Source organism: Staurois parvus, unplaced genomic scaffold (genome assembly GCF_062004578.1).
Source record: "Staurois parvus isolate SC_StPar_1 unplaced genomic scaffold, SC_StPar_1.0 ptg000468l, whole genome shotgun sequence".
Lineage (NCBI taxonomy): Eukaryota > Metazoa > Chordata > Amphibia > Anura > Ranidae > Staurois > Staurois parvus.
The window spans coordinates 7,954,264-7,970,000 of NW_028318264.1; the positions used below are offsets into that span (position 1 = coordinate 7,954,264).

Consider the following 15,737-nt stretch of genomic DNA (forward strand, 5'->3'; position numbering starts at 1 on the left):
ACCAACGATGGGGAATTACTCCTTCTTCTGACACCAACGATGGGGCATTATTCCTACAACTAATACCAATGATGCGGTACTATTCCTCCTACTGATATAAATTCACCGGCCACTTTGTTAGGTACACCTTGCTAGTGCCAAGAAAATATCCCACACACCATTACAGCACCACCACCAGCCTGAACTGTTGATACAAGGCAGGATGGATCCATGCTGTTGACGCCAAATTCTGACCCTACCATCTGAATGTTGCAGCTGAAATGAAGACTCATCAGACAAGGCAACATTTTTCCAATCATCTGTTGTCCAATTTTGGTGAGCCTGTGCAAATTATAGCCTCCATTTCCTGTTCTTAGCTGACAGGAGTGGCACCTGTTGTGGTCTTCTGCTGTAGTCCATTTGCTTCAAGGTTCGACGTGTTGTGCATTCAATGATGGTTTTGGCATACTTTTGGTTTTGGCATACTTTGGTTGTAATGAGTGCTTATTTGAGTTACTGTTGCCCTCATATGAACTCAAACCAGTCTGCCCATTCTCCTGACCTCTCTTACATCCAAAAAGCATTTTCATCCACACATCTGGAAGAACGGTCTGGATAAAAGCGCACAGATGTGTCCCAAAGGAAATAAGTGAATGGTATATGTCAACTATGATTGGTGGGGAAAAAACTCACTGCTGCCATGGTAAAAACACATCGGTTTGTGGGAGGTATGAACAGGAGCCAGGCGTTGTGTAGTTTTGTGATAGAAATAATACACCTTGTATGGAGGTGTGTCTTTAATAAGTCATATGGTAAAACAATAATAAATAACCAGCCTGTGGCTTTAGGAAGCCAGGTTCCAAGATGGACGGCCCGTCCGCTCAGAGGGAAGCAGTGGAGTAGAATGCCTGTCAGTGCAGGGACCACGTTTACCCGACGTCCCAGCGTCCTGGATGACGTCACCACGATGTGGAGAGACAGAGGGGGGGAACTCTTGCTGGAGCCGCAGCTTTAGAAGGAAGAGGCCGGTTGCTGGGACAACATGTTTCGCGCGCATGCGCTTTGTCAAGTCTGTGAAAAGTCCAGCAATCGGCCATTTTATAGGAGACCTGCACGGCAGAAGGGGCCGGCTTAACAACCAAGGGGATAATCAAAGGGATAATCAAGAGCAGACGGCTCGTCTCACAACAGGATCAGATTGCAATTGAAATATGAAAACACATTATAAGGACAGGAACAAAGTGTGATAAAAACCTAAATATGACCATATTAAAAACCTTTTGGGCTTAATTGTGTCAAAATGGCATGTGCAAGATTATCAAGGGGGGAAAAAAAAAAAAAAAAAAGGGGGGGGGGGGGGAAAGGCTGCTTAATGAAGCTTCATTAGCCAGCTGGATGAGTTCACATCTCAAAAACATTGCTGACAGCAATAAAACACAGGAATGGTGGGAAAGATTGTCAATAATCCTATTCATATCTATAATAGTGAATAGGAAAATTATCATTATATTGGTGCTAATAATATTCATAAATATAATAAAACTACATACATATTTTATAAAACAAACTTGCATAGGTATATATAATAAAACAATATAATGAAAAAATAAAATATACACGCATATATATATATATATATATATATATATATATATACATATATACATACACATTAAATAAAAAAAAAATATATATATATATATATATATATATATATATATACACACACACATGCGGTAATCAACAGGAAAAAAAAATAAAAAAATTATAAATACATTTCAGTAATTACTCTTATGGACCGAATAAACAGAGTGGTATTAGATATATAAAATATGAAAAATAATGTATAAAATATCAAAGATAATAATCATGTAATAATAGTGATGTGTGTTTTATTATAAAATATATGGAGAACCCTAAGTTACCACTTAGATGATACTATGTACTTCAAGGTCCTCATTAAGGCCATTCGGTACCATAGATCCAAATTTATAGATCCAAAAGGTTTCCCTTTTACATAGGAGGGCTAACCTCTCATTGTCAGTAAGGGTTCCTTTGGGAATGTGTTCTATGGCCATCACTTCTAGGACACTAAAATTCTTGTTGTGATGGCAAAGAAAATGCCTAGGGACACTGTATTTGTCACATCCATCTTTTATGAGCCTTCTATGTTCTCCAATGCGTTTACGTAGAGGACGTATTGTGCGGCCCACATATATCAATTTACAGGGACATGTGAGCACATCAACCACATGAACTGTGGCACAAGTAATAAAATGTCGAATGTCATAAGAGATCCCTTTCGGATCAGTTATTTCTGATTTACCATGGGTGATAAATTGGCATGTCAAGCAACCTTTCTTTTTACATTTGTAAATACCAACTCTGTTATCGAAAAAGGAACAAATGTCCTGTTTGTTTTGAGAGGACATGGACAGTTTACTGGGAGCTAGAATATTTTTTAGCGTACGGGCTTTTCTGAATGTGACCTGGGGAGCAGATGGAAGACTGGGTGCCAGACGGGGATCAAGTTGCAAAATGTGCCAATGTTTTCGTATAATCTTGGTAATCTTACGATATGCCGTATTATAACCAGTTACAAACCTAACGGAGTTTGACTGGTCATGGGCACGTGTTTTTGTAGTGGCTGAGTTTTTGCCATGTTTGGTGAAAGCCTCATTAATGAGTGTAGGGGGGTAACCTTTTTCACAGAATTTGGCAGACAATTCGGTGCCCAATTCCTTATAATCATTGAGTTTAGAACAATTTCTTTTAAGTCGCTGGAATTGGCCACTCGGAATGTTGTTTTTCCATGCCGGGTGGTGACAGCTTGAATAGTGAAGATATGAGTTACCACTGGTGGGTTTGGTGTGATTTGTGGTATGAATAGTGTCACCCTCAAATGATAAAACTAAGTCTAAAAAAATTATACTAATAGGATCAAACACGTGAGTGAATGATAAACCAAACTTGTTGGAATTACAATGCAGTACGAAAGGTAAAAACGTGTCAAGAGCACCATCCCAGATTAAAATAATATCATCAATATATCTTCCAAAGAAGACAATATGTTGGGCAAAGGGGTTGTTTGACCATATAAATTCTTTCTCCCAGAGGCCCATAGTTAGATTAGCGTAACATGGAGCAAAATTTGCCCCCATAGCTGTGCCGTTTATTTGCAAGTAAAACTGATTTAAAAAGGTAAAATAATTATGTTGTAAACAGAATTCCGTGCAATCAATAATAAAATTAGCCTGAACGGAGTTCATGTGGGCATCTGATGATAAAAAGTGTTGAAGGGCAGACAAACCTACTCTGTGGGGGATGGACGTGTAGAGTGACGACACATCCAATGATGCCCAATGGTATCCTGATTGCCATCTATATTTGCTTAAAACCTCTATAATGTGACTAGAGTCCCTGATGAACGATGGCAATTCCATGACTATTGGTTGAAGGAAAAAGTCAATATATTTGGACAGGCCATTAATAAAACTATTAGTGCTGGCTACTATAGGATGCCCAGGGGGATTAGTAATGGATTTATGGATCTTGGGAAGGTGATAAAAATAGGGTGTACTACACACTGTAGGAAATAAAAATGATTTTTCTCTTTTATTGATTACTCCGTTATTGAAAGCAGTGTCAATCAATATTTTGAGTGCTTTCTGGTACTCGGGTAAAGGGTCTTCTTTCAATTTCTGATAGGTGCTAGAGTCGGACAGGAGACGGGTGGATTCTTTTATGTAGTCTGAGGTGTGTTGTATTACTAGGCTACCACCCTTGTCCGCTTGTCTGATAGTAAGATTTTTGTTGAGTTCCAAATTTTTCAGGGCTTTGAGTTCCGAGTTTGTCAGGTTTCGGCTGGTTGCCGGAACATCGCATAGAGTCAAAAGATCTCTATAGACCACTTGGTAGAAAGTTTCAATGTAGGGCCCTTTTGATTGTACTGGGTAAAATGTGGATTTGGGTCTAAAATGAGTATGTGTAATGTCAGGGTCAAGAAAAATGGGGGGGATCTCAAAATTTTGAAAATGACTTTCAGACCATAGTTCCTCTAAAATCTGAATAAGTTCTATATCTTCATCTTGAAAGGAAGAATTTATAGATGGAGTGTGTAGTACAGTGGATGGTTGTGGATCATTCGAAAAATGACGTTTTATAGTAAGAGATCGAATAAACCGATTTAGATCCTGAAATAATTTAAAGAGACTCTCCCAATGGGGACCCTAAAAGAAAAACGAAAATTAGACGAGGCAGACGAAGCGGAAAAAGACATCAGGCTAAAAAAGAAAGAGAGAATAGAACAACCAAATTTCACAGCACAATAAAAATTTTTAATCTCTCCTCTTATATTTTTTCTGATGTCGAGGTATCCTTACTGCAAAAGGGCTTAAGCTTTTCACCAGCTATAGGCCCCAATAAATTTAAATTATTTCAGGATCTAAATCGGTTTATTCGATCTCTTACTATAAAACGTCATTTTTCGAATGATCCACAACCATCCACTGTACTACACACTCCATCTATAAATTCTTCCTTTCAAGATGAAGATATAGAACTTATTCAAATTTTAGAGGAACTATGGTCTGAAAGTCATTTTCAAAATTTTGAGATCCCCCCCATTTTTCTTGACCCTGACATTACACATACTCATTTTAGACCCAAATCCACATTTTACCCAGTACAATCAAAAGGGCCCTACATTGAAACTTTCTACCAAGTGGTCTATAGAGATCTTTTGACTCTATGCGATGTTCCGGCAACCAGCCGAAACCTGACAAACTCGGAACTCAAAGCCCTGAAAAATTTGGAACTCAACAAAAATCTTACTATCAGACAAGCGGACAAGGGTGGTAGCCTAGTAATACAACACACCTCAGACTACATAAAAGAATCCACCCGTCTCCTGTCCGACTCTAGCACCTATCAGAAATTGAAAGAAGACCCTTTACCCGAGTACCAGAAAGCACTCAAAATATTGATTGACACTGCTTTCAATAACGGAGTAATCAATAAAAGAGAAAAATCATTTTTATTTCCTACAGTGTGTAGTACACCCTATTTTTATCACCTTCCCAAGATCCATAAATCCATTACTAATCCCCCTGGGCGTCCTATAGTAGCCAGCACTAATAGTTTTATTAATGGCCTGTCCAAATATATTGACTTTTTCCTTCAACCAGTAGTCATGGAATTGCCATCGTTCATCAGGGACTCTAGTCACATTATAGAGGTTTTAAGCAAATATAGATGGCAATCAGGATACCATTGGGCATCATTGGATGTGTCGTCACTCTACACGTCCATCCCCCACAGAGTAGGTTTGTCTGCCCTTCAACACTTTTTATCATCAGATGCCCACATGAACTCCGTTCAGGCTAATTTTATTATTGATTGCACGGAATTCTGTTTACAACATAATTATTTTACCTTTTTAAATCAGTTTTACTTGCAAATAAACGGCACAGCTATGGGGGCAAATTTTGCTCCATGTTACGCTAATCTAACTATGGGCCTCTGGGAGAAAGAATTTATATGGTCAAACAACCCCTTTGCCCAACATATTGTCTTCTTTGGAAGATATATTGATGATATTATTTTAATCTGGGATGGTGCTCTTGACACGTTTTTACCTTTCGTACTGCATTGTAATTCCAACAAGTTTGGTTTATCATTCACTCACGTGTTTGATCCTATTAGTATAATTTTTTTAGACTTAGTTTTATCATTTGAGGGTGACACTATTCATACCACAAATCACACCAAACCCACCAGTGGTAACTCATATCTTCACTATTCAAGCTGTCACCACCCGGCATGGAAAAACAACATTCCGAGTGGCCAATTCCAGCGACTTAAAAGAAATTGTTCTAAACTCAATGATTATAAGGAATTGGGCACCGAATTGTCTGCCAAATTCTGTGAAAAAGGTTACCCCCCTACACTCATTAATGAGGCTTTCACCAAACATGGCAAAAACTCAGCCACTACAAAAACACGTGCCCATGACCAGTCAAACTCCGTTAGGTTTGTAACTGGTTATAATACGGCATATCGTAAGATTACCAAGATTATACGAAAACATTGGCACATTTTGCAACTTGATCCCCGTCTGGCACCCAGTCTTCCATCTGCTCCCCAGGTCACATTCAGAAAAGCCCGTACGCTAAAAAATATTCTAGCTCCCAGTAAACTGTCCATGTCCTCTCAAAACAAACAGGACATTTGTTCCTTTTTCGATAACAGAGTTGGTATTTACAAATGTAAAAAGAAAGGTTGCTTGACATGCCAATTTATCACCCATGGTAAATCAGAAATTACTGATCCGAAAGGGATCTCTTATGACATTCGACATTTTATTACTTGTGCCACAGATCATGTGGTTTATGTGCTCACATGTCCCTGTAAATTGATATATGTGGGCCGCACAATACGTCCTCTACGTAAACGCATTGGAGAACATAGAAGGCTCATAAAAGATGGATGTGACAAATACAGTGTCCCTAGGCATTTTCTTTGCCATCACAACAAAAATTTTAGTGTCCTAGAAGTGATGGCCATAGAACACATTCCCAAAGGAACCCTTACTGACAATGAGAGGTTAGCCCTCCTATGTAAAAGGGAAACCTTTTGGATCTATAAATTTGGATCTATGGTACCGAATGGCCTTAATGAGGACCTTGAAGTACATAGTATCATCTAAGTGGTAACTTAGGGTTCTCCATATATTTTATAATAAAACACACATCACTATTATTACATGATTATTATCTTTGATATTTTATACATTATTTTTCATATTTTATATATCTAATACCACTCTGTTTATTCGGTCCATAAGAGTAATTACTGAAATGTATTTATAATTTTTTTTTTTTTTTTTCCTGTTGATTACCGCATGTGTGTGTGTGTATATATATATATATATATATATATATATATATATATATATATATATATATACAGTATATATATATATTTTTTTTTTTTTTTTATTTAATGTGTATATGTATATATATATATATATATATATATATATATATATATATATATATATATATATATGCGTGTATATTTTATTTTTTCATTATATTGTTTTATTATATATACCTATGCAAGTTTGTTTTATAAAATATGTATGTAGTTTTATTATATTTATGAATATTATTAGCACCAATATAATGATAATTTTCCTATTCACTATTATAGATATGAATAGGATTATTGACAATCTTTCCCACCATTCCTGTGTTTTATTGCTGTCAGCAATGTTTTTGAGATGTGAACTCATCCAGCTGGCTAATGAAGCTTCATTAAGCATCCTTTCCCCCCCCCCCCCTTTTTTTTTTTTTTTTTTTTTTTTTTTTTTTTTTCCCCCTTGATAATCTTGCACATGCCATTTTGACACAATTAAGCCCAAAAGGTTTTTAATATGGTCATATTTAGGTTTTTATCACACTTTGTTCCTGTCCTTATAATGTGTTTTCATATTTCAATTGCAATCTGATCCTGTTGTGAGACGAGCCGTCTGCTCTTGATTATCCCTTTGATTATCCCCTTGGTTGTTAAGCCGGCCCCTTCTGCCGTGCAGGTCTCCTATAAAATGGCCGATTGCTGGACTTTTCACAGACTTGACAAAGCGCATGCGCGCGAAACATGTTGTCCCAGCAACCGGCCTCTTCCTTCTAAAGCTGCGGCTCCAGCAAGAGTTCCCCCCCTCTGTCTCTCCACATCGTGGTGACGTCATCCAGGACGCTGGGACGTCGGGTAAACGTGGTCCCTGCACTGACAGGCATTCTACTCCACTGCTTCCCTCTGAGCGGACGGGCCGTCCATCTTGGAACCTGGCTTCCTAAAGCCACAGGCTGGTTATTTATTATTGTTTTACCATATGACTTATTAAAGACACACCTCCATACAAGGTGTATTATTTCTATCACAAAACTACACAGCGCCTGGCTCCTGTTCATATCCACACATCTGCCACTCACTGGATATTTTCTCTTTTTTGGACCATTCTCTGTAAACACTGGATATGGTTGTGCGGTGAAAATCCCAGTAGATGAGCAGTTTTTGAAATGCTCAGACCAGTCCATCTGGCACCAACAACCATGTTCAAAGTCCCTTAAATCCCCTTGTTCCCCATTCTGATGCACTTGAGTTGCTGCCATGTGTTTGACTGATTAGCAATTTGTGTTACCAAGCAATTGAACAAGTGTACCTAATAAAATGGCCTGTGAGTGTAAATGATTGAGGAGTGTTCCTCCCACTAATACCAATGACGGGGCACTACTCTGACTGGCCATGGTCTGGCCCCTCTAAAGTCTGAAGGACAGTAAACTGGCCCTTTGTTTAGAAAGTTTGGAGACCCTTGCACTAACGAATACCTATACATTTAAATAACTTAATTATACCTGAACTCTCTCTCCCATCCCACAGTAACTATAATGCCTTAGATAGGCAGACAACCTGGTCCTGGAGCCTCGGTCAAAGCTGATTCTGTGCTGATAAAGCTAAAGTGCTGTTGCTGTGTATATATACAACCTTTTCCACTTCTGAGATAGTAAAGGGAGCATTTAATTGCTGAAGTTGTATTTCAGAGAGAGTTGGAAGGTGTAATTTTTTTTTAAGAAATTTTGTTATTGACTGTGGGTTGGGGTGTATGAGAGTTTTCTTTTAGTTTTTATAGTGTGCTGTAATAATCTGCAAATTGATTGGCAGTTCCTTGGGGATTTGTAGTTTTGTGGTGGATGGTGAGATAGATTAAATGAGTCTAAATTTAGTTTGTGTGGCCTTTAAACCGATGGCTAAGTATTTACTTTCCTTATTTGCATGTGCATATGATTGCAGTTTCAAACGACAAAGGTGTTTGTCATATTGATGTGTCAATAGTTATCGTAATTCCTCTCTGAGTTTGGTTGGAGAGTTTCTAATGTTGAATGTGGGTTTGGTTTTGTTTTCAGATTCTAATTCATGAATGTCTGAGATAAGGGAGTTGAGTTTAAGGTTATAGCATTTTTTTGCCTTTGCTCCTTGCTTAATCAGTATGCCTCTTATGGGCATTCCATAGAGTGTATGGATCATCCACAGAGGGAGCATTGTTGTTAAAAAAAATTCTTGTTCTCGGGGACTTGATATGTATTTTAGTCACAATGTTGGCTCTGTAGCGTCTACCTCGACCCTGTGGGAAGCCCATAAGGCGGTATTTCAGGGACTCTGTATTTTTAGGGGCTCCCATTTAAAACTAATCCTCGGCGAGTGACAAGGCTTTTCTTATTTTCCAACTGTCCCTGGCTGAACGATGTATATTGGCAAAACCGTCCATTTCTGTGCACCACAAGGTGACATCTCTTCATGACCGAATCAAGGTCCTCGATTCCTGTAAGTCTGCACAATCCCTTCTTTGTGTCAAACAGAAATTCTACAAATTTTCTAATAAACCTCATCGTATGCTAGTCAATCGTCTTAAAGCACAATCCCACTCAACGATGCCAGATCATCTAATCCAACCGAATGGAAACCCTGCCTATGACCCCCATGTCATGGTCTTCCTTTTTGGCTCATATTATGAGAATCTCTATAACTCATCTTTGTTTTCTCATGTCATGGTCCACTCACTATCCTCCCAAGATATGTGGACTTAGATTGAATCCTTGCAGTTGTCTCCGGCCCATCCTTACTCCCTCCTTTGGTCGACCTCGGCAGTGGATGTCTCATCTTTTCGTTATCTATTCCTTGGCTCCATGCATTTTTCCCTGTTTGACAGAAATGTAAGGCTAAATTTGCACACATTCTCCACTGACCAATATCGTTTACAACCCCATTCTGCTGAATAGTATGACCATGTCCTGGATGTCCCCTTGGGTCGCAGCCAACCTTTTTCAACTGCGTCACTTGGTGCACCCGGTGACTCGGAAGCTACATTAATTCTCAGATCTCCAGTAAAAAGCCTTCCTACCATCCCAAAATTTATATGTCTATCTTCAAATACCCCACTTTTTTTCTGCCATGGCACCCTCATTGATCTTAGGGAAGCCTACTCCCTTTGACCGTCTATGTATACAGGGTCCACACCAAAGGGGTATTAATTCTAACACATATAGACTCCTTATGGACGCTTCCCCCCTATCTCATGACACTCCTCTTTACATGCGCAAGTGGTACCAGTTTTTACAATGTGACATTGATCTGATAATGTGGAAGAAAATTTGGGAAAACACACCTAGATCTTCTGTTTGTGTGGCCTTTAAGGAAAATACATACAAGATTATGCTGATGTGGTACAAAACGCCTGAAGTTATCCACGCTTATAACCCGAATGCTTCTTCTGCCTGCTGGCGCTGTAGTAAGGACTTTGGCTCTCTCTGCCATATTTTTTGGACATGCAGATCCATTACTCCTTTTTGGGAAGAGGTTTTGTCCTTGTTACAATTGCTATTGCATACCTCTCTCCCCTTCGAACCTTTATATTTTTTACTAAGCCCACTGTTCCCGGGCCTACCCAAATCATCCAGGAAACTTTCTGTGCATGTCTGACCACGGCAAGGAGAAGCATTCCTATATGTTGGCTATCCCCCTTTGATGCCTATTTTGTATAAAATTATTGCTGATGTAAGACAGATGGAATATTTGACCGCCCTACATACTTCAATTGCCGTGTTTGAGGCAGTATGGAACCCATGGGATACCTTTATTTTTTCTTTACCTGCCCAAAATGTACGGTCCTAATAACCTCTACACTGTTATTTTGTGACATTATATGTCCTGTACCTATGCAGTTCTCTACCATCAATGTACCTTCTTGGTATATTTTCTTCAAACGTGCTGTTTGTATATTTACGTGAAAACCAATAAAAATTGTTAATGACAAAAAAAAAAATTCTTGAAGATGCTGGGCAATAGCGGCAGATGTTTTAGACTCTTGTAATAACCTGATATTGCAATGTCCTATAAATTGCAGCATAGTCAGACCATGTAATTTCATGAATACCAGAAGAAGATACTTTCTGTAATAACCACTTATCTGTAACAAATAAGTCAATATAGGAGTATGTATGGTGTCTGGAGGAGAAATGGGTATAATCCCTCTCATTTGCATGCTGGCACCTCCAGACATACAACTCCTTTGAATGGAGTAATTGACATAGAGGGTTGGTTTGTCCTCTTTTTTTTTTTTTTTTTTTTTTTTTTGGAGGAGGAGTCCAAATGTGGGTCCACTGTTAAGTTGAAGTCTCCGCATATGAGGAAGTGGCCATATTTAATAGGTGTTATGAGTTTAAAGAGTTTGCATAGGAATCGGAGTTGGTGTGTGTTGAGTGTGTGAATAAACACCAAAGTGTAAGGCTGTGTGTTAATGTCACAGGTGACAATGGCATAGTGTCCCTCATTACCCAGCAGGAAGTTTTTAAGTTGGAAGGCAGGGGTGTTGCAGATGGCCAGGAGAACTATTTTTTTTTCTTTGAGTGGGTGCCATGAATACATGCAGATATTCTCTATGAGGACGCTTGGGAGTTTTAGAGTCTTGGAAATGTGTTTCCTGTACACTTTGTCAGCTTCCTGTACACATGTCAGATTTGATCTTGTTGGCTTCTTTCCATGTGGAGAAATGCTTAGCTGGGTTATTTAGAACCCTAGCTTTAATTGATAGGCATTTGAGCATCATAAGTTATGGATGTAAAGGAATCAAGTGTAGGTGAGGTTGAGTTACTCACTGTGTCTGGGTCCGGCATGTGGAAGGGTGGTCTGTCGACTCCAGGTGAGGGTTTTTTTGAAAGAGAAAACCTGTCATTCGGGAGCAGAATGAAGAGGCTTGTAAGCCATGTAGAGTACTTGGAAAATCCTCTGGAGAGCTAGTCTTCCAAACAGGATATCTCTGTCCTTGCATTGTGTACTAAACAAGAATAAAAGGAGAGGAGGCAAAACCATGGATAAGAAAAATAACAAAGGTAGAACCATAAAATCCCTTGGTGCATCCTAATGCAGAGATTTCTGCTGGTGCAGGCAGAGGTAACAAAGGAAGGTGGACATCACTTTCCAGTATTCGGGGGAGTTTGAGATAATGATGATGTTATTTGGATAGTTAGGAGCCTCCGTTGATCTGTTTTTTGGAGTAGTGCTTGCATGACACCACTTGCCACTCGGGCAGGAGTGCTGAGAGTGGATCTATTGGTGGAGGAGATGCCGGGGACAATGCCCCATTGGTGGAGAGCGGCTAGGCCATCTTCAGTCACCGCCACAGTAGTTGTGACTCTAATGTGGGTAATAGAGAGTGTGGCAGGATGTTTCAGAATTCAGTGATTTCTTAGTGCTTTGGTGATGGTTGCCAAATTTCAACAGCATTGAAGTGTGTGTTTAGACATATCTGGGAGCAATTGAAGAGTTGTAGATTATTCTGGGAGCCAGTCAGCTCTCTGGAAGGCTGCCAGTTATTGCTCTTTGATATGGTAGAAATGCACCCTTAGAAGGACATTTCAAGGTACTTCAGCAGCTAGGAAGGAGGGCTCTGGTACACAGTGAACCCTGTCAACTTTGAGTTCCTGAGCTGTCAGTGATGGTACTAAAGATGAAAACAGGTTTTGAGCATACTGCTGTGGTTGAGGGGCAGACACAGCCTCTGCTATGCCTCTAATTGTTATGTTGTTTCTTTTAAACCTGTCTTCAAGGTCTGCTATTTTATCTTTGATCCAGGTGATTTCCTCATTTTGGGCATTGTGGGAATCTGCTAGGGTGTTGTAGGATGTGGAGTAGTCATCCATGGTTCTTTCAACATGATCCACCCTATCTCCAATGGCTCGTACATCTGCTTGGCACTGTTTCACTGACAATACCATGTTAGAGTGTAGAGATGCCGTGAGTGTTAACATTTCTTTAAGCATGGTATCAGAAACAGGTTGCCCCAAAGTGGGGAAGATAGCTATGGGATCTGGTGTATTTGTTGTGTCGCCCTCTATGGCTGACTGCGGCCCACTCACCTCCATGTCATGGTCTTCCTGGAGCCAGCTGGGAGAGTCCCTGCATGGTTTAGATTTGACCAGGCTCCTTGTAGATGGGCTGGAGGCACTTCCGGAAGTCCCACTGCGTTGTGATGTGGGCATGTTCCCCTTCTGTGGCCGCTGTGCCTGAGTTGTGTCCTTGTCATCTTGCCTCATGGAGTGGGCACCACCACCTTTTTGTTGAAGCCATCTGGGGATTGAAGAGAAGAATCCCAACAATTTACGAAGCTGTGGCAGCTCCCTCTTGTGCCACGGCATGGCTCAGGTGTCTCGGGGCACACAGGTGTTGAGTGGGTGTGGTGGCAGCACTGATGTGGACGGATTCCCCCAGCGGTGAAAAGGAGCTCAGATGTCAGGCAGCCATTAGAGCTTGGTTGCCACGCCCCCCACCCACCCACCCATTGAATTTTTTCATAGTGCCATTTTGAAAAGTTGATCGCTGCTGGGTTGCGGGTAATTTTTTTTTTTTTTTTTTTTGAGAAAAGCTTCCCTCGTGCAGTTCTGCTAGCTAAAAGAGAACTTTAGAGCTGCCTGGCCTAGGCTGTCACTCCTAGACTACATTTCCTGCTGCAGGTATAAGGGGTGCATTGTAAACCTGGGAGGGGACAGGGGAGTCATTTAGTGTAAAGTTATTTTAATTTAATCCTTAATGACTGCTAGCAATATGTCTAAATCTTATACTACTTGTGGCCCAACTGCCCAAGTAATGTTGAAATAAAATGTTATTCTTCTAGTTTCAAAATAATATTCTATCTGGTGGAACAGAAGGACCCTATCCTGCAGCTTTTTCAGTTTTATTTGGACTAGAAGATGCCATTTTCCTTTTTTTGCCTATGTCACAACCTGGCACTGCAATGCAGTTCTGCAGATACCACTGTTCTTACTATACCTAGGTAGCTGAATTTGTAATTCAGTTGAAAAATACGAGTCTCTTGTTTTGCAAAAGGATGTGGTTAAAAGGTTTGTCTCTTGGTAGTAAGCAAACCATAAACACAGAGGCCTAAATGTTAAAATAGAAAAAATGCATAGGACGTTTTTGCTTTACTTTGGTACATGCTTAGCCTAATATCAGGGCATAAACAGTTTGAAATTTTGGTATATCAGATGCCCTGTGACATTCCCGCATACATAAATACATGCCATCTTAGTCACAGCACTGTAATATCTTTTGTCCATCCATTTCTTGGTGCATATGCCTGCCTTTAGTCAATATATAGTTTTTAAAAGGATCTACGGTTTTAGTCCCCAAAGTTGGGAAAATGTTCTTTCAGTTCTGTGTGACAAGACCTTGGAGTTCAACCTAGTAAATTTCTCCTAATAACTAATTAACCAAACTAATTAACTAGTAAATGTAGTCTTTTTTTTCTTTGCATTTACTATTTGTTTATGCTTACTGTTATACAGCTTCTGTTTGGTCTTTTACATTTATCCAATGAAGTGACTGTCCTCAGGTGATGCACAGAGATGAAACAAATCCTCCTGCATAAGTTGTACCTGTTTGTCTGCGGCCATCTCTTCTCTACAGCCTTCCAAAACACACATTTTATACAGCAGCTTCGGAAGGCAGAGGGAGAGGATCTTGAGTCATTCACTGCAGAGCTCAGTGCAGAGTGCTCTGCACCCTGATTGCACACAGGAACGATGCGCAGCTGAAGATATGAATCATAGGCTGTATGCTGGACCTCCCCATTACCTTTTTATCACTTGGATTTGGGAAAACCAACCCATTTCTAAGAGTATCTGGGCCTTATTCTAGACACCGTTCAATACAGAATTTGTCTTCCCGAAGAAAAACGTTTAACTCTCCATTCCTAGAGTTAGGCTCTACAGTCCAGGAACCATCTTTTTATTCTGCATGAGAGATATAGGCCTAATGGTAAACTCCTCCAAAGCAATGCTGTTTGCTTAGTTTCACTCCAGTTTTCTACAGTGCAACATTCTGGCATCATGAGACAAATCAGTTCAGTCTCTAGCCAAACTGACATGAATGAAGACCAGGTTATCTCTGGCCTGCTGGCTCCAGAATCTAACTCTGGAATTGAGATAATCCTGCCTCTCCTCTTGTAAGATCCCCACATCAGCTGCAAGCTTGAATAGTTGAGTAAAAGTCCTACATACCTTGTTGCAGGCGACTTAGTCACCAGAGGAATCTCATCTTCCAATCAACATTCTAGAGTTCAAAGTGATTTGGTTGTTCCTACAATGCTGGACTGGAGAGTCATCTGATTGTGATCCACTTGGACAATGATATTGCAGTGATGTACATCAACCACCAGGGAAGAATCAGAAGGTTTTGTGTGGCAAGACAGAGGTAGAAAGGATTATTGGTGGCAAAACTCCATGTTTTAGTCTGCCCTTCATATTCAAGTAGAGGATAATTAGTAGACAGACTACCTCAGCCAGCACCATGGAAGTGGTCCCTACCTGCAAAAGTGTTACAGGGCCTGGGTCACTGGTGAAGGATGCTGAATGTGGACCTTCTAGATTCTACAGAAAGCTGGATAGGTTTGTCTCCGGATGCAGAGATCCTTGGGTACAAGTAGTAGATGCTCGTGTGACCCAGTGGAATCTATACACCTTTTCTTCTCTTAGATATAGAAGACATTCCGGTGATCATAGCTCTAAACTAGCCTAGGCAGGTGTGATACTTTGACCTGATTAAACTCATGGGAGACATCACATCGGCTCTTCAGACCTTTCCCCATTTTTGTTTCCCTTCTCTGGACTTGTTCTATCTTAATATATTTTTGTAAGTAAGATATC

General features: G+C 40.0%; 1 protein-coding gene across 2 annotated transcripts in view; it reads left to right on the forward strand.

The window, feature by feature from the left end:
• Window positions 1-15,737, forward strand: part of GALNT1 (polypeptide N-acetylgalactosaminyltransferase 1) — a 234,267-nt gene that overhangs the window by 191,503 nt on the left and 27,027 nt on the right. The window lies entirely within an intron of this gene.